Source organism: Telopea speciosissima, chromosome 11 (genome assembly GCF_018873765.1).
Source record: "Telopea speciosissima isolate NSW1024214 ecotype Mountain lineage chromosome 11, Tspe_v1, whole genome shotgun sequence".
NCBI lineage: Eukaryota > Viridiplantae > Streptophyta > Magnoliopsida > Proteales > Proteaceae > Telopea > Telopea speciosissima.
In genome coordinates, this window is record NC_057926.1 from 54890975 (window position 1) to 54909511 (window position 18537).

An 18537-nucleotide genomic window follows, 5' to 3' on the forward strand; every position below is an offset into this window, starting at 1 on the left:
GCTATTGCTCATTTATTGGCGGCAATCTTGTTACGTGGCGTAGTAAAAAGCAGAACGTCGTGGCAAGATCTAGTGCTGAAGCAGAGTTTCGTGCTATGGCACAAGGTATTTGTGAAATGTTGTGGCTCAAAGGTTTATTACAAGATATTAGGACTCCTGTTTCTCTTCCCATGATGTTGTATTGTGACAACAAGGCTGCTATTAGTATTGCTCACAACCCGGTTTAGCATGATCGTACTAAGCATGTCGAGGTTGACAGACACTTTATTAAAGAAAAGTTGGAAGGAGGGCTGGTGTGTGTTCCGTTTGTGCAATCTTCTGGCCATCTTACTGATGTGTTTACTAAAAGCTTAAGTGGAAAGATTTTTCATCCTATTCTTGTCAAGTTGGGCATGGTTGACATTTATGCTCCAACTTGAGGGGGAGTGTTGAGATAGGCTAGTTACCCGATTGGGGGAACTAGTCCTAGTTGTGTTAGGATTGCAGTCCTAGTTATGTTTGTGTTAGGATTGCAATCCTAGTTGTGTTAGGATTACTCTTTTTCTTTCTTTTATTTTTTATTTTTCACTGTTTTATTGTATTTTCCTCCTCAGCCGAGTGCTATTCTGGGATTCCTAGTTGTACTAGGAATTCCTAGTAGGATTAGGATTGAGGAGTTTTACTTCAATTACATGTACTTCAGATTACTATAAATAAAGGGCCTGGGTGATCGATTCTGATCACTCAAGCATTCATATTCAGAGCTGTCTACAGAAACAATGATTAAAAAAATAATGTGAGGAGTTGTAGTATACCCTGCTTGCTCAGTGAACACTCCCATATTCAGACCCTTATGGAAGAGATAAATAGGAATTGGGATGAATCATAAAAATAAGGGTAAATGACATCAGGGTACCTAACATTTTAGAGAAATTGTATGTTAGGTATCCAATGTTTGTGAAATTATATTTAAGATACCTATTTTGATTTTTTCCAATTATACCCTCAATCACCACTGCCATCACCACTATAGCCATTATCGCTGACGCTGCTGCTGCTGCTGCTGCCGCCAATTGCCAACAACCACCACCACCACCACTAGACCACCCCCACCCACCCCCTCTGTTCCTTCCCAAACCCCCGCCCTCTGCTGCTCAATTGCCCTCCCCAGCAATCCAGCCCCACCCTCCTCTACAACTGCCCAAGCGCCCCAACCCCACCCCCTGCCCTCCCCTGCATCCCCGCCCCCTAGACTCACCCCATTTGCACTCACACTGCCCCATCGCTACACCCACCATCCCCCACCATTTCCCCTAGTCCACCCATCCGTCCCTCCCACTCCCTCTCCCCTTCCCCTTCCCCCACCCTACCCCTGCCCTCCCCTGCTACCCCGCCCCTTAGACTCACCCCATTTGCAATGCCACTGCCACTGCCCCTGCCCCATCACTACACCCACCATCCCCCACCACTTCCTCTAGTCCACCCATCCGTCCCTCCCTCTCCCTCTCCTCCTCCCCCACCCCCCCCCTTGCCGTAATCCCAGCCCCACCACTCCCTGTAGTCCACCTAGCCCTCCCTCTCCCACTACAACTTATCTGATTGCCATGTCTCTATCAGCCCTTTCAACAAAAGTCTATTTTATACCCAATGAGTCAAGTAACATAATCCCATAGACAACCAATCCCAAAAACCTTCCTGAGGTGCAGAGCGTATTCATAAATCTCCTGAGGCAAGACAAGCTCCAGATTCCAGAAGAACCTGAGGCGATGGTGGTTCTTCCAGGTTAGTTGATGAGCAAATCTCTCTCTCTCTCTCTCTCTCTCTTTTATATATATATATATATATAGGGTGGGTGGTAGCGGAACGTGCGTTCTGTGAGCTTGTTCTTGCGTTTTTTTATTATAATCGTAGATCTGATATTAAACTAATCAAAACCATCCATTGCATTTTCACGCAGTCACCGGCTGGTACGGTTATCAAAAACAGGAAAAAAATGGAGAGAGACGGTTAGGGCTTTGGCTGCAACTCATCCTGTTTGGGCGCCGGTGCTCGATGAAGATGCAGAGGGTAGGCAGGGAGGGGGATATAAAAGCTGGGACGAGAGAGAGAGGGTGCAGGGTTGAGCGTGAACGTAGGGGTGGGGCAGGTGGTACATCAATTCAGGGGAAATAAATTGAAGGAGAAATATTTCTTGATTTTTTATTTGTTATTTTTGAAAAAAAATCCATAAAATTTTCTCTATTGCCATTACTGCTCCGGCAATAACACCAGGGGTTTCATATTCAATGTAATTCCAATTATAACCAATCAAAGGCTGCTCACCTGATTAGTCATCATGCATTTCATTCAAACGTTACCAACAATTCCATATTCGCGCATTTGGGTTTTCCATTTTCAGTCGTCATGGGACATTGAGGGTTACTAACATATAGGTTGAACAGGCCAACGAGTAGTTTTCTTTCCCTTTTGTTCTCTAATTTCATCAATTTTAGAGGTTTCTAATACCGACCTAGAGACTGGGTGAGAACTTGTGAGGATTGGAGATGGTTTTCGTGAGTTTTTTTTACTGTTTCAGTTTTGTTAGGAGACGATAAGTGATACACATTGCAGATCAAGAAAATGTGGGTTTCTGTTTGTTTCCTCCCTCTAACTTTCTCTGAAGGAGATTAGAGATGGATTTCTCCGTTTTTTCGGTTTTGGTGATGGATTTACCATTGGAATTGTAATTGATTTTTGGTACAGAAGGGTGGGAGGGAGATACAGAGAAGTAGCGCCAGGAGGAAATGTAGAGGCAAGGGGAGGAGAGAGAGAGCGGGGAGAGGAATGCAAAGGCCAGGAGAGGGAGAGAGAGTGCAGAAGCGATGGAGGGGGAAGAAAGGATGCAGTGGGGATGCAAAGGCGACGAGGGGGAGAGAAATCACCGTCTTAGTCTGTTTCAGGTAAAATAAGACTAAAGAAATTCAACGGCAGACAGTCAATGGGGTTAAATCTACGGTTATAAATATAGGAACACTCTCCCAACTTATTTTCAAGGATGTACCGGCGTACCACTACATTTAAGCCATATATATATATATATATATGTGGGAGAATGTTCTCTGTGCCACGGCGCAGCCTCCGCATAGGCACATGGGCAGCCTGTACAGAGGGCAGGGTGGTCATTGCGCCCACCCCCATGTGCCTGGGTGCAGGCTGCGCTGCAGCACAGAGAACAGTGCCCCTATATATATATATATATATATACAACAGTAACGGAATAAAGAAAGAAGAACCAAGGAATTGGAATAAAGGGGTTCACACCTACTTGAGACAAATAGCTCGTACCAAAACTGAGTAAGAAGAGAGAGAAGTCAATATGCACCTGCGACCTGCAACCAGCAATATCAAACTTCTATTTATTAAAAATCCAATCTCCATTGAAGGGTTGGGTTACATATAAAACTGAAAGAAAGATTCCTAATCTTATCCAGAAACCAAACTAACTAGGACTCAAAACAGGGGAGGGTAAAATAGTTGAAAAAAAATATATAGAGTGGTGACCAATACTCGATGGAGTCCCAACTCAACTGTAGTTGGCTCACTCCAATAGTAGACTATTAATTAAATCTTTAAATATCCTATTTTTTTTAATCAAAACCCCTGTTTGTTTGAACTTGATTCTTCTGAATAAATAAAATCCACGAATTCCTCAAATTGCGGATTAAGAACTTCTATATCTTTCAAATCAATAACACGAACTAACGAAGTTCTTAATCCGTAATAGAATTTTAACAAACCAGTTTTCCCGAACTCAAAATCAATCTGCAGAAATCGAAAACAAACCTCTTCTCTTTTATGTAAGTTCTTCAAGAAGAACCTCGGAACTAAGTTGTAGCAGTAGCAGTAAGTTGATATCTTCTCCTTTCGTCAAATAATATACTGCTTATCTATCCTTCAAATAGAGACTTCAGAATATGAATACAACAGCAGCAAAGTGTTCCTCTTTCTCTCTTCTCAAATCTCCATAGAATTGCGTAATCTAAAACTCCAATGACGAAGATGTAGCTAAAAACAACAGCCCCTTTTCTTCTTTTATAAAGAGATGTTCTTAAGAATGAATCCCTCTACAAGAGAACACCGGCTTTCTGTACATTCTCTCTCTGTCCTTCTTCGTATATAATTCTCTGTCCTTCTTCGTATATAATTCGCTGTCCTCCTTCTAATCTAACTCTCTTATCTTCTTATCAAGAACTCAAGATTTCTTAATAAATTTGGTAGGATTCGATTTCCTACCAAAAAGGAGTCCTGTTTTTTTTACTTGTTTCAGGTTATAAATTTAAGGGTTAATTTCACAGACACCCTCTGTAAGTATACAATATATTACGGATATACTAAACTTTGCAAAAATATCACAAATAACCCTTATTTTTTTTTTTTTTTTTAACTTAATCCACTCGGTTAGGTCTATGCGGTTAAGTCTTTTATAATAACAAAATTACCCTTACCACAAGCTAAACTTCCTATAATACCCTTAATACTAAAACCCCAAATACAAACCATTCTTCATCGTCTTCGTTGTTCTGAACTCAGATCTTACTTTGTAGAACACATGTTTCCAGCGACCCTTGTTATGGCTGCCAAGCATGGCGGTTTCCTCTTCGTTCATCTCTAGATCTTTACCGAAGGCTGGTTTTCTTGATTGGATCCAAGCCCATCCTCAATCCCACCATTTTCTTATAGATCTCCATTTGGTTCACCGTTAGCCGACATTGATTTGGATCTAGGAAGAAAGTTGAATGATGATGCAGAGGACAGAATGAGGTTGATTCTCAGGGAAATTGACGAGAGCCTTCGACGCAAGCCTTGCTCTTTGGGGCTCTTTTGACAGACAGGGAGGTATTCATTTACAAGTCTGGATGGAAAGAAGCTTCGCTTCTGAGAGCTCTCAAGAATTGAGCTCATGGTGTTTGCTAAAAAGCCTCTCTAAACTCAACAGGAGAAGAAGAGAGAGTGATTGGGTTTTCTGCAACTCTTGTGGTTGTGAAATGTGATGGGGTTGTTGTTGTAGAGGGAAGAAAGAAAGATGGAGAATGGAGGAAAGAGGTGAGATGTAGAAGTTAGGGAAGTGGTAAACTGGAGGTCAGAATTGATGAATGGATGATCTTCTTCAATTGAAAATCCTACATTGAGTTCATCTTTCTGATTATCCAAAAGAGATATCGACTCTCGTTTGCAATCCCATTCATGGAGTTCTGGAGTAAGTTCCTCCATTGGGGCCTTATTTTCTTTAAGACTTTTGTCTATCTGCTTCTTTATCATCTCATTTTGTCCTTCATCAAAACAATGCAAGGAGAATTGATTATTGTCCTCAAGATCATTAGACTCTGAATGACTCCTGTCATACATTTTCATGGATGAGTTTCTGAAACTTGTTGCTTCAGTTGAGGAAGACCAGTGACTGAAGCTGCCAAACCCTTCAATGCCACAAGTTAGTTTGCGAGCTCGGTCCCTCTCTTCTTTGAGGAGTTGGCTCTTTTCCAGCAGCTTTAATACCCTCTCGGATTTCTTTCTGACAGTGAGGCCCCAATTGAATCTTCACAGCTCTAATACAGGCTGTTTTATTTGATTTCTGGGTTGAGGTGGGGACTTGGAGGGATCCATGGCCATTGTGGGAACAAATCTTTTTTTCTCTAGTTTTCATTTTTATAATTAGGGTTTGTATCTGTGTGAGGTTGTAACATAATCTTCTAGCTTTACAATAATTTATGGCCAGCTTTGTTTGTCGAGAACTACAGAACCATGGCCAGTGCCCAGAATTGACTTGCAGCAGTTCAACGGTAAGAATAGGGATGAAGATGAAAGGTGAGTTTTCTATTTAAATAACCAATAAGGTTAAAATGGACATTTCAACTTTGGGTGCTAACTTGTTTAACGTCAAGGGGAAGGTTGATATTTTTTCAGAGTTTGGTATGTCCATGACATATTGCATACTTACAGGGGGTGTCCGGTGAAATTAACCCTAAATTTAAATTTACTAGGATCTCTTTCTAGTTCTAGGATTCTTAAATCTTAATTAGGTTTAGGATGTTATCATTGCTTTGAATCTCAACCATAGAAATTTAGTTAGATGGGTGGTTGAGATTGATTAGGGTTTCATTAGTGTTTATTTTTCTTTAAATATGTAAGGGCTATGCCCATTTTATTTGGTTGGATATTGAATTGAATTTTGGAGTTTCTCCATTTTCAAAGTTTTGAAGAATTTCACCCCTTCCAAGCCTTAAAGAGTTTGTATCGTGCCAGCTGAGCACACCCAACCTTCTATCATCATTCCTAAAAAAATATGATAGTTGGTATCCACATTTCCTTGATTGCATCACTTTCGCCTAAACAAAATAAGTAGGATTCGATTTCCTACCTAGAATGACTTGATCTTCTCTCTAACTATTCTATTTTTGGGTTTGTCTTGTGTTTGAGATGGATAAAAACTCTTTGGACATATATACTCATTATTGTGAACGAATGTTGGTAGGGTAGCGGTGGGTTGCTGGAGGGGAACACAATAGGAGAGGGAAGGGTATCAGGGGTAATTTGGTAATTTAGAATTATCAAGGGAGAAGGAGGGGTGGAAGTTTGCATAGTTGGGGAATCATGAAAAAAAAGAGTTAGGGATAGGGGATTTTTTTATGGAAAAGAAAAATATATTAAGAAAAGCCAAAAGAGTTATATACAATAGGGTTGTGAAAATCAATGGCTATCTTCACCAAATTAGACACAACTGCTAACAGAAAACTATCTTGGATACACCAAAAACAAGTATCTTGGCAACTATTGGAAATCTTCAAAACCAGTCTAACAATTCCCAAGGCCAAATAGAAAGGGTTGGAGAAGGAAGAAGATCGGGGATCAGACTGTTAGAACTCCATACTTTTTTCATCTTCAAATTGAGTTTGGCCGCAGTCTCCAAGCCCAAATGTGCCGAGTCAAGATCCCAGCCACATCTGCTCCCAAAAAGTGAATGGTTTTGATACGACTTGCTGCAATATAAACAAACTTTCCTTTTAACAAAATAAAGAAAGCCCAGCCTGCATGGTTTATGGATGATGGTCGAGTTAGAGATCTGGAAAAATGAAAGTATGGTAATGGGTTAACAATAGATAAGTTTCTAACCTCCTCGATAGGAGCATATACATCATGGGAAAAAAATTTGAGGGGGGGGGGGGACATCCGCAGATCAATGATCCACCAGTGAATATTCTCCAACGTTTTCATAGGGTTAAGCTTGATAGAGCCAGCCACAAATTTGTTCCTAGTTTCCCAAATAAAATAACAACTGGTGATAAAAACACCACAAAACCATTTAAAAGAAAGAGGATCAAGAGAATGAGATTGAAAAAAATCCATGCAGAGATGACCCTAAGATGGGTAGGAGAGAAACTCGGTTCTCAATCCTAGAGGTCCCGTCGCCCAAATATGCTTAACCCAATCATAAGAAAGATGTGCTAGTACGATTCAACGCTATTTCCACAAAAAACACAATTTGGGTCAGTCGCTATCCATTGTGAGAGGGTAGCTTTGAGAGGAAGTCCTGCATGCAATACACGACAAAAAAATATTTTCAATTTAGGATGGAGATTAAGTTTCCAAAAGAAATTCCACCAAGAAGAAGAAAAACATGAACGAGAAGAACTGAAAAGGGAGTAAAGATTTTGTTTTTTTTTTGGGGATGAAAATAAAGACTATATTAAACCTTAAAGAGCTAGGTACATTGTATTTTGGTCAGTTTTATTCTTCCTGTACATCCGAAAAGTTATACTATAAAAGTTTTCCGTAGCCTCTGCTAGGCCAAAACTCATGCTTAAAATTAAAGGAAGGATTAACAAATAGGGGGGAGAAGTTACCTGAAGCGGAGGGAATCCAAGGATCATACCAACAAGAAGTTGATTTACCATTCCCTATGAGGCGATAAGTCATATTCTTTAAGTCTAGAAGCACCTTGGCAATACTATTCCAAGTCCAGGATCTTCTTTTACGGATAGTTTGGGTAAAAAATAAAAGCTCTGGGGAAATATTTTGCCTTCAAAACTTTGGCCCAAATGGAAGAAGGTTCTAACAACAATCTCCATCCAAGTTTGAGGATTAAAGCTTTGTTATGGACTGAGGATTTCCGAAGTCCCAGTCCACCAAAAGCAATTGGTTTGCAGATTGTATCCCACCCAATTAAATGGCATTTTCTTTTATCAATGGGATCGTTATTCCAAAAACCTAAATAGATACTATCAAGGTCCTTACATGTTCTTAGGGGCAATAGAAAATGAGACAGCTGGGGTGGATGCCAGGACCGATTGGATCAAAACTCGTCTCCCTGCAAACAAGAGGAATTTAGCTTTCCACGAAGAAAGTTTGGATCGAACTCGGTCCATCAAAGGGATTAAGTCTTTATATTTGGATCTAGAGTGGCAAAGTTTAGTTCTTAGATAAATGGAGTTGGGGGTCATTTCCTTCATGTAATCAGGGAGCACAAGCGTTTTTTGTGTCCCAGGGAGACACACCTGCTGAAGAAGATATTACTTTTATTGAAATTCACCTCGTGTCCAATAATATCCGAGAAAATGTCAAGAATTGATTTAATGGTTAAGAAGTCATCCTCAGTGGCTCAACAGAAAATGAAAGTGTCATCTACAAAGAGCAGGTGGGAGATTTTGGGTGCAAGTTGAGTAACTTTAATACCCTTGAAAATTCAGTGAACAAAGAGAGAGAAGGAGGTAGTAGATATCAGACAATTTTGAGCCCCCTATGAGGTTTAAGATAGCCAAAAGAACTACCCTGAATTTTGAAAGAGAAGGAGGTAGTAGATATCAGACAATTCACAAGAGAAATCTAGTGGTCATTAAAGCCTATAAACCTTTTAAAAGGTCAACTGCCATTCAACTTGGTCATAGGCTTTCGACATATCTAACTTAATAGCAGCAAGCCCATTTTCCCTTTATGTTTTTTCAAGTAAGTAAAGATTTTCTGAGCAATATCGATGTTGTCCCGACGACCAGAAACAAAGGCAGCTTGAAAGGAAGAAATAAAGGAGGATAAGAGAGGTATAAGTCTGTTTGCCAAGATTTTAGCCACAATTTTATAACTCATATTACACAAGACTAATTGGCCTGAAGTCAACAGCAGACATGGCATTATCTTTTTTGGGGATCATACAAAATAAGGTGTGGTTGCATCCATGGGGCCGTACCCCATTAAGGAAGAAAGAGCGGACAAAAACCTCAACGTCTTTCCAACTAAATTCCCAAAAATGGTGGTAAAAACACGTCTGAAAACCGTCAGGCCTAGGAGCTTTAAAGGCTTCGATGGAAAAAATGGCCTTTTTTATTTCAGCCAAGTCCGGCACGAATGAAAGGGCATGCTGGTTAGTCAAGATGGGGGGAAAGAAACATTCAACAAAGTTGGTATCCTGAGGGTTGGAGGAGAGAAATATTCTTTCAAGATGGGAGGAAAATATCATTGCCATACCTCGAGGGTCATCCACTTTATTGCCCTGGTCATCGAGGATAAAGGATATGCATCTTTTCCTAATGTGGGATTTTGAAACAGCATGATAGAATTTAGTATTCCTATCACCATCCTTGATTAAAGCATGCCGTGACTTTTGAAACTAGAACATTTCCTCAGCTTCAGAGATCCATTTTATATGATAAGCAATGAGGGGAAGCTCCTTGGATGTATCCAGGGTATGCAGGGAATCCTCGATTTTCCCAAATAGGTCAAAGTACGAGGTCTTGAGGGAAGAAATATGTCCAAAAACATCCTTATTCTAGGTAGACAACAGTCTGGCAAGGGACGAGAGCTTGGTCTAAAGATTGTCTCGACATAAAAGGTTCCATTTTTGTGAGCAGAATGAGGTAAATTCAGGGTGATGCATCCAGGTTGTTTGGTAATGGAAAAGTTTTTTGAATGATTTCTTGACTAGTCTAGTATTAAGATAGATGGGGTTGTGATCCGAACCAACAGAGGGTAACTTAGCCAGACAAGAAAGAGGGAATTGTAGCAACCATGAGGGGGAAACTAAGGCTCGATCGAGGCATTCCTTAATTAATTTTGGGGGTTTTTGTTTGTTGGACCAAGTGAAATAAGGCCTAGGGAGGGCAATATTATCAAGGTTGTGGTCGAAAATGAGGGAAAGAAGGGCCTCGGTAGAGGGATGGTTATGAAGAGGGTTTCCTCTAAACTTCTCAGCCGCAGAGAGGGTTTCATTAAAATCACCAATGATGGCGTAAGCCATAGAGAGAGAGGAGAGAAAAGTTGACAAAGCGTCCCAAACAGATAGTCTATCAAATGCATGGGGGGGCATCGATGAAGATAACATAGAGATACATCCCAAAATCATTCAAGATATCAATAGCCACAAACGGAGAATCGATAAGAGATACAGCTGTGTTTAATCCAGGGGTCGAGAGAACCCATAGTCCACCTTGGAGACCTTTGGCACCTGTGCTATTTAAGGAAACCAGGGATTTGAAACTAGTGTTAATGAATTTGAATTTCAACGCATCATGATTCACACATTTTGTTTCAGATAGGAAAACAAGATCAGGCTTAAGTTTCTTCAGGTGTGATGATATGCAGTTTTTGGTGAACGAGTTATTTATACCCCTAACAAATCATGAGGAGATAATCATTGTGAACAAAAACAGAAAAGTAGTCAGCAACAACCAAGAAGAAGAAAAAAGAAGCAAGAACAAATGGAAAAAAACACCTTCGAGGAATGAAGCACCTAGCTCGAGCTTTGCGGAGTTAAGATTTGGCAACTAGACTCGTCTTGAACCTGCCATCAGTAGTAAGGGTACACCACCATTTGTCATTAGTAACCAACAAATGAAAATTCAAAATATTTGAGACAAAATGAGCGGGCAACACAAAAGAGAGTAAATTTAAATTCCATTGAGAATTACATGTAAAATTCCAAACCTTATTTTGGGCTGGGAACAGGTGTAAGGAAGGCGGGAGACAAGACCCCGAAATAGATGGTAACTAGGGATCATGCCTGATCCCTGAAGAAGGTATCTTTACCAATCCCAATTTTCCTCGTAGTGCACTTTAATAAATCAGGAATAGTAGACGTAATACTATTCAAGAACCCTTTTCAACCTAGTTTTTACATCAAACAAGGAAGCATGGGGAAAATACTTACCCTTTAGAAACCGCACCCAAAGAGAAGTGTTATCGGACAATAATCTCCAACTAAGGTTCAAAAGGATAGGGGAGGTTGGATAAATATAAGCCAAGTGTAGGGGAATGATAGTAATTGCCCCTTAAAAATTTCTTTTTTCTTCTAGAACCTTATTATTATTATTTTTTTAAATAGAATGTAAGCAGATACTTCTCCTTCCTCACATAAGGTAACCTACTCCAACCAAAAAATAATAAAAAAGGGTAACCTATGAAGGAACCCACCGCCGGGCATCCTTTCCCTCCCTTTGATCCAGACTCACTAGTGACAATCCTAACCGCTGCTCTTTTCTTGCGTCAATGCGCGACTTCATCGTCACTGACGACCCCATCATCATCTTCTTGTTCGCAAACTGTAAATAGTATCGTAATGGAGGAAGAACTCTATGAACATGAACCTTGACACCAAAACCCTTCCTGGGCATCACTTGTTTTTCTCTGTTGAACTCTCGTCTCACAGACGTTAGACCTTCTCCTCCTCTCCAACGAATTCCTCAGGATAAGATTGCAACAAGGTTGAGTTGGGTTAGGCCTTTTAAGATCCCAACCCAACCCTGAGTCCCCTTAGTTGAGCCCAGGCTTGGCCCGGTCTTGACTCATGGTCAGAAAAACCCAATCCTGATCTGTCCTCAAGGTCGAGCCGGGCTAATCCTGATTGGCCCTGAGCATGGGGGTGGGGGAAGGGAGATGCATGGGCTGGCCAGGCTAGGAAGAAGAATAAGAAAAGAAAGAAGAGGATTAAAAAAAAAAAAAGGAAAGAAAGAAAGAAGAAGAAGAATGATAAGAAGAAATAACAGGAAGTAGAAGATAGGGTCGGGTTGGCCTCAAGGCTCAGCGTCAGATATCTCAACCCAAATCCTATTTGGTCTCAGGGCAGGCTAGGTGGGCTCGGGCTGTCAGGGCTAAACTTGCACCCCTTGTCAGGATGTTTACAGTATGAGTTAAAGCTTGTTATTCCTCTTTTGACCCTAGGGTCTTCTAAAACATGCTGTAAACTTTTGGTCATATGAGTAATTTGACAAAAACAAACTCTGAAGTTTAGGATCGTCAATCCTCGGTTACATTAAATTTCAACATTCTTATCCGATGGTCCATATTATCAATTTCTCTGCAACTTATATGCAGAGGATCAAACCTGAAGGACTTCCTTGAACGCCCTAGTTCTCATCTTCATCTTTATTCGTGACTTCTTCGCGTGATAAAGGAGAATTTTTTTTCCCCATGCTCCGACCACCACCAAGCCCTGCAATTCCTTGCCACCACCAAGTCTGAATCCGCTTCAATTCCTCCCGTGTCCAATCGACTACATCTTTTGCAGCCCAACAGGTGGAACGGGTGACTCCCTCATGAATCGCTTCCCTGATGAGTGTTGCAGGGTAGATCTGATGGCAAGATATCATTTTTATCGCGTCGATGGCAAAAAGATTAATTTTTTTAGTAAAAAAAATCTGGTTTTTCTTCTTATTTTCGCTTTCGAACGAGTTTTTAGTTTTCTTAAAAAATCGTCTCTGCTAGCACGAAATACTCATTCCATGTCAAAGAGGGGAGGAACCGAAGGAAATCAGAGTCCAATGGGTGGAACGGGTGACTCCCTCATGATTCGTTTCTCCGATGAGAGTTTCAGGGTAGATCTGATGGCAAAATATCGTTTTTATCACTTTGATGGCAAAAAGTTTTTATTTTTAAATGAAAATATCTGGGTTTTCTTCTTATTTTCGCTTTGAGCGATTTTCTAATCTCCTTTAAAAACCGTCTCCTCTAGCACGAAATTCTCATTCCATGGCATCCGAATCCAGCTTGTATTGTCACCTATTGTGTACTGTTGTTCGGCTCTGGCTCCACGAAACTCTGCTCCCTCCATGGTGATGATGTCAAAGAGGGCAAGAACCGAAAGAAATCAAAGCCCAACGGATGGAACGGGCGACTCCCTCATGACTCGTTTATCGGATGAGAGTTGCACAGTAGGTCTGATGGCAAGATATTGTTTTTCATCGCTTTGATGGCCAAAGGTTTGTTTTTTTTTTTAATTAAAACCTTCGAGCGATTTTCTAATCTTATTCAAAAACCGTCTCTGTTATTATGAAATCCTCATTCCATGGCATTCGAATCCAGCATGTATTGCCAGGCTCCATGAAACTCTGTTCCGTTCATGGTGATGGTGCAAATAGGGGAAGAACCGAAGGAAATCAGAGCCCAACGAGTGGAACGAGTGACTCCCTCATGAGAGTTGCAGGGTAAATCAGATGGCAAGATATCGTTTTATCACTTTGTTGGGAAAAAGGTTTTTTCTTTATTGAAAAAAAATCTGGGTTTTCTTCTTAGCGATTTTATAATCTCCTTCAAAAACCGTTTCTGCTAGCACGAAATTCTCATTCCATGGCATCCGAATTCAGCATGTATTGTCACTTATTGTGCCTTGTTCTTCGGTTCCGCAAAACTTTGCTCCATCCATGGTGATGATGGCATAGAGCAGAAGATCGAAGGAAATCAGAGCCAAGATAACAGAAGAACTCGACAAAGAAGTAATTGATCTCAAGGGGAGCTTTTCATGTTTCGATTACAGAAATCAGCTTATTAACTTGTTGAAGTCCAGGAGTTTCTTCGAACATTCTTTATATCTAAAAGTTTGGTAGTCAGAATATCGTTAGCCTTCGAGTTTAAGATTTGAAGGTAACGTGCTTCATAATTGCTTAATTTTTACGTTTCAAGAGAGGGGTTTTGTTTTTGCGGGATTTAGAGAGTCTGATCGAAATTGGATTTACGAGATTTTGTTTTATGTAGGAAATACTCTGGCAAGTATGCAGTTTTCAGGGAGCAGAGTAGATGGAGAGAAAAGAGGCTTTTCTTTTCTTTGCTGGCACTTGGTCCAAATCCATTCCCTATGATTTCTTCATTAAACTTTCTTCTCCCTTTGTGTTCAACCAAACTCCCTCCCCCCAAAGATGCAACCATGCCCACAAGGGTTATAATATTAATCGTTGGCTCATCTCATCCGCTTGATGAGATTGGGAAACTTGGGTTCAGGTTGGTACTTGGTGCTCGGTTGCAGTACAGAGAGAAACGACATTACGTTCGAAAGGCATGGTTTTCTAGGATCAAGCGAGCCCCTGATGTGAAGGGAGATTTCAGGGTAATAAAATGGCAGTCTAGATTTGATGGCATGGATTGTTTGTGTTTTCTTATAATATTTTTTTGATATGTTCTCTAGGTATCAGAGACGAAGGAAAATTTCCCCCCAATCAAGAGCGACTCTTCATGAACAACAGGTGGTAGAACAAGTTTCTAGATTCAGATCTGATAGAAAAGATGGATTTTGTTTTCTTGACTTCATTTTATAGCCTCGATTGCCACCAGATTTGCAAGGTCAGCTCTCTCTCTATCCTGCTCTCTTTCTATGGGTGGCATTTTGAATGATTTTAAGACGAGTTGGCTCACTCTCTCTAGCAGAGAGTCGCAAGCCTCTTTTTTTTTTTTTTATTCTCCAAGAGAGATTTTTGGATGACCACCGATAGAGAAATTCATTAATCACTGGCCTGACTCAGCTTGGCCCATAGATCCTGCCTCTAAACTCATACAAACTTAACATTGAATTACTCATTTTTTTTGGAGGGTGGGTGGTTTGGGAGCAGAATTCGAAATAGGAATTTGCACAATCAATCTTGTTTCGTGATGTGTAATTTCATTTATGTCCTGAAATCATCATTTCTAGTGACATACAGTGTAACGACCATATAAACAGGATGTTCAGTCCTATCTCTAGTCAAGAACGGTTTTGGGTGAAAAACCCATGAAACAAACCTATAAGCCTTTATAAATTCAGGAAAAATAGAAATTAAATTATTTCTTCAAATCAAATTTGGGTTTGATGGACATATTCCAACACCTACATCAAGCAAAATGTCATAATCAAAAAATTTCAATGCCATTGGCCAAACGGAAATGTTATTATGTTTAGCTATTAATGCTATAGTGTCTGATTTGTATTTTAATAAAGCTCCAATGTAATGAAAACTACATAAAAGGCAAAATGAAATCGTCTTTCGTCTGAGATAGGCTTTAAAAAACATTAATATTTAATTAAATAAAATGCTAATATTATATTAGAAAACACTAATATTTAACTAAATAAAATGCTATTATTTTATTAAAAAAACTAACATTTATTTAAATAAAATGCAAATTTTTTAGTAAAAAAATAGCTATTATAAAATGCAAATATTTTATTAAAAGACAGTAATGTTTAATTTAAAAATAGCTATTATTTTATTTAAAACACTAATGTTTAATTAAATAAAAAGATGCTATTATTTTATTAAAAAACATGAATGTTTTATTAAAAAACACTAACATTTAATTTAATAAAATGCTATTATTTTGTTAAAAAAGATTAATATTTATTAAAAAATAGCTATTATGACTAGAGTTTCTGATTTTGTATTTTATAAAGCTCCTATGAAATGAAAACTACATAAAGGCAAAATGAAATTGTCATTTGTGAAAGATGGGCTTTCCCCATGTAGATTGGGCAATGTACGTATAAAACCAAATAATACCATACACCATATTAAAATTCCAAAAATATCAATTCTGATGTGATGCAGACAAGTTGATGTAGATCAAAGCATGACGGACAGGACAAAATTACTGTTCACGTGAACAGTGATTTGGCTGATATGGACAGTGGGGGAGATTGAATGTAAATTGAAGACTCAATTGTCAATATTTGTTAGGATACTATCTATTAGTTTTTATTTTAGTTAGTCTAAGTTTTCAACTTCAAACAAGCTGCTGTCAAAGATTCTCTGCAACAACAGTGAGTTTGAATCTCCCCATCCCCAACAATTCTTCTTCTAATCCTCTCACAGCCCAAACCCTAGCTTTCCCCCTTTTTATTTTCACTTCTCCATAACCTAAAATCCAAGCAGACTTAATCAGCCAACAGAACCACATCAAAATTGGATCAATTATTCCTTCCACCCATTGGTACACTCGATCTTATCCCTTGCCACATTCACCCACTCAAACCCAAAAATTCTCCCTCTCTTTTCATTCCCCAAAACCCAAGGTTTCTGCGCAGCTAATTCCAACCATAAAAAACCCTTCCAGTTCTGACCGAGTGTTCCTCTGATGTAAATTGGCTGTCTAAAACCAGCCGCAGGTTTAGGGATTCTTTCCTACACGAGCAGTAGATTAGCCATCTGGTTGGTGTAGGGAATGGGATTCTCCTACAACAACATCATTAATCGTGGACTGAAGTTAGGTCTAATTAGATTTTTTTTATTTAGTCCTTTATTGAGTTGTAACTCTAATTAGGATTCCTAGTGCAAGCTTGAATCCTATATAGAAGTCCTAGTTAGTATTCCTAGTTTTGTTTTTGTGTCTGAGTCATAGTTAGAGTTTGTTTAGTTTGTTTTTTTTCAGCCATAAGACTATAAATATGTAAGAGCTCCAATTGAGCCCCCACGATTTAATGAATAAAGGGTTTTGCTTCTGCAAATATCACCGTCCTGAGATAGGATCTGACGGTGAGATACCCAGGTTGAGATATCCTTCACCGCCTCTCTCCATCGATCTGCATTCAAGTGTTCAATTTGTTTCAGTTCTGCCCTACCCGATAACTTGAAGATTCAACTCAATTGCTGGGATTCTGCTGCTAGACTCAAGAATAGTTCAATCAACAAGTGCAACACCCCAGCCCCCAAACCCTTCTTCTTCTAATCCTCTAAATCTAACCCTAACATTCCCACCATCTCTGAAGATCATCCCCATTACCTAAATTCCACTTAGACCAAACCACTCATCAAAATCCCACCTTTATTGATTCGGTCTTTCCTTCTCACCATTAGGGAAACTCAATTCTAGTACCAACCCTAGGTGACCATCCTAAACCCTAGATTACCCCTCCCACTTTCCCAAAACCCAAAACCCCCGAAAACCTTAAACCTAATCTATTGTTCTTTCAAGTTTACATGCCTAACCTCATCAAAGCATCTCAGGACCTTCATTGGAAGCCTCTCCTACATCAACTTACCCTAACCCTACCATCAACCCTAGGCCCCATCAAACCCTAACCCTAATTTCACAATTTCACATATTTTGACCAAGCCGATTTCCCTAATCCATACAGACCTGGTTCTTGGTTCTAGTTGGCCTCATACCCATCTAGAATTACATTATCCTCTCACCATCAGAAAAGTTCGATCCAAACCTCAGCCTTTTCTGCCCATCCTAAACCCTAGATTCCCCTCTTTTCCATTTTTCAAAAACCCAGAAAACCTAACCCTAACCTGCTGCCCATTTAAGTGTACATACTTCCTTAAAAACATCTTTGAACCTTCACTGTTAAACTCCTCTACATCAACTTGACATAACCCATACATTAAACCCTAACCCTAATTTCACCAAAAACCTATTTTGACCTAGCAGATTTACCTGTTCATATCAGGTCCTGATTCTCTGGCTCCTAGTTGGTCTACCAATCTAAGACTACATTAGCCCCGACCCGGATTTATATGTACGCTACATTTCTTCCACCCATGCGTCTGAGACGATTGATTTCAAGTCAGGGAGGGCTGATCCAGAATTGAAGACCTACCAACGTTGGAAGTCCAAGAAAATTCAGGCCTAGCGTGGCCCAGTCTATTTTAAAGGCTTGGATCCACTTTGTTTTTAAGTTTAAGTTGTTTATTTTCTGTTTCAAGTGTTAAAAGTTAAACCCGGTTGAACCGTTGTAGTGCAGGCCCGATGTAAGGTTTGGTTTAAATTTGGGCCAGGTTTTGGTATAGGTTTGGGTTGGGCTGTAGTATTTTGTATTTATTGTTGTAATGAGCTGAAATATAAGGTCCAAAAGTAGGGTTGTAAGAGGGTGTAAGAAAATTCTTATTTTATTAGTGGGTCTCATATTGTAAGGTTCAATATTATCCTAATTTGTTACTGTTTAAGTTAGTTTAGGAAAATTAGAGTCACAATTATTCGTCTAATTAGGAAATTCTTAGTAAAATTCTAGAATATTTTATTTCAGTTTCTATAAATAAAGAATGTAATCAACCTCCCCACTGTTGAAATTGAATGAATTGATTTGGTTTGTCGTCACTGATGGCTTAAGTTTTTCTGTCTCCCCTTCTTTGGTAAGGCATTTTCTCTGTTTTCTTTCTTATTCCTCCCTCTTGTTTCTCTCTCATCTACGGTAAGAGATCTTCTTTTTGTTCTTATCTTTTTATTCTCCTTCACCATGGTTTACTCTTTTCTTCTTCTCTCCCTTTATTAATTTGTTCAGTTTTAGATCCTAATTTTAAGGATGATTTTATCTCATTCCAATCGCAACTTTTTTTTCTCCTTTTAGTGGGACAG

The 18537-nt window shown here is 39.5% G+C and overlaps 2 long non-coding RNA genes across 2 annotated transcripts in view; both read right to left on the reverse strand.

The window, feature by feature from the left end:
• Positions 1-18537, reverse strand: part of LOC122646735 — a 41308-nt gene that overhangs the window by 12486 nt on the left and 10285 nt on the right. The gene's annotated exons all lie outside the window — the stretch shown is intronic.
• Positions 4543-17487, reverse strand: LOC122646736. Its single transcript, XR_006330683.1, has 3 exons — positions 17475-17487; positions 16892-16895; positions 4543-4700 (listed from the first exon to the last, which is right to left on the reverse strand). It is a non-coding gene; the product is annotated as an uncharacterized LOC122646736 (long non-coding RNA).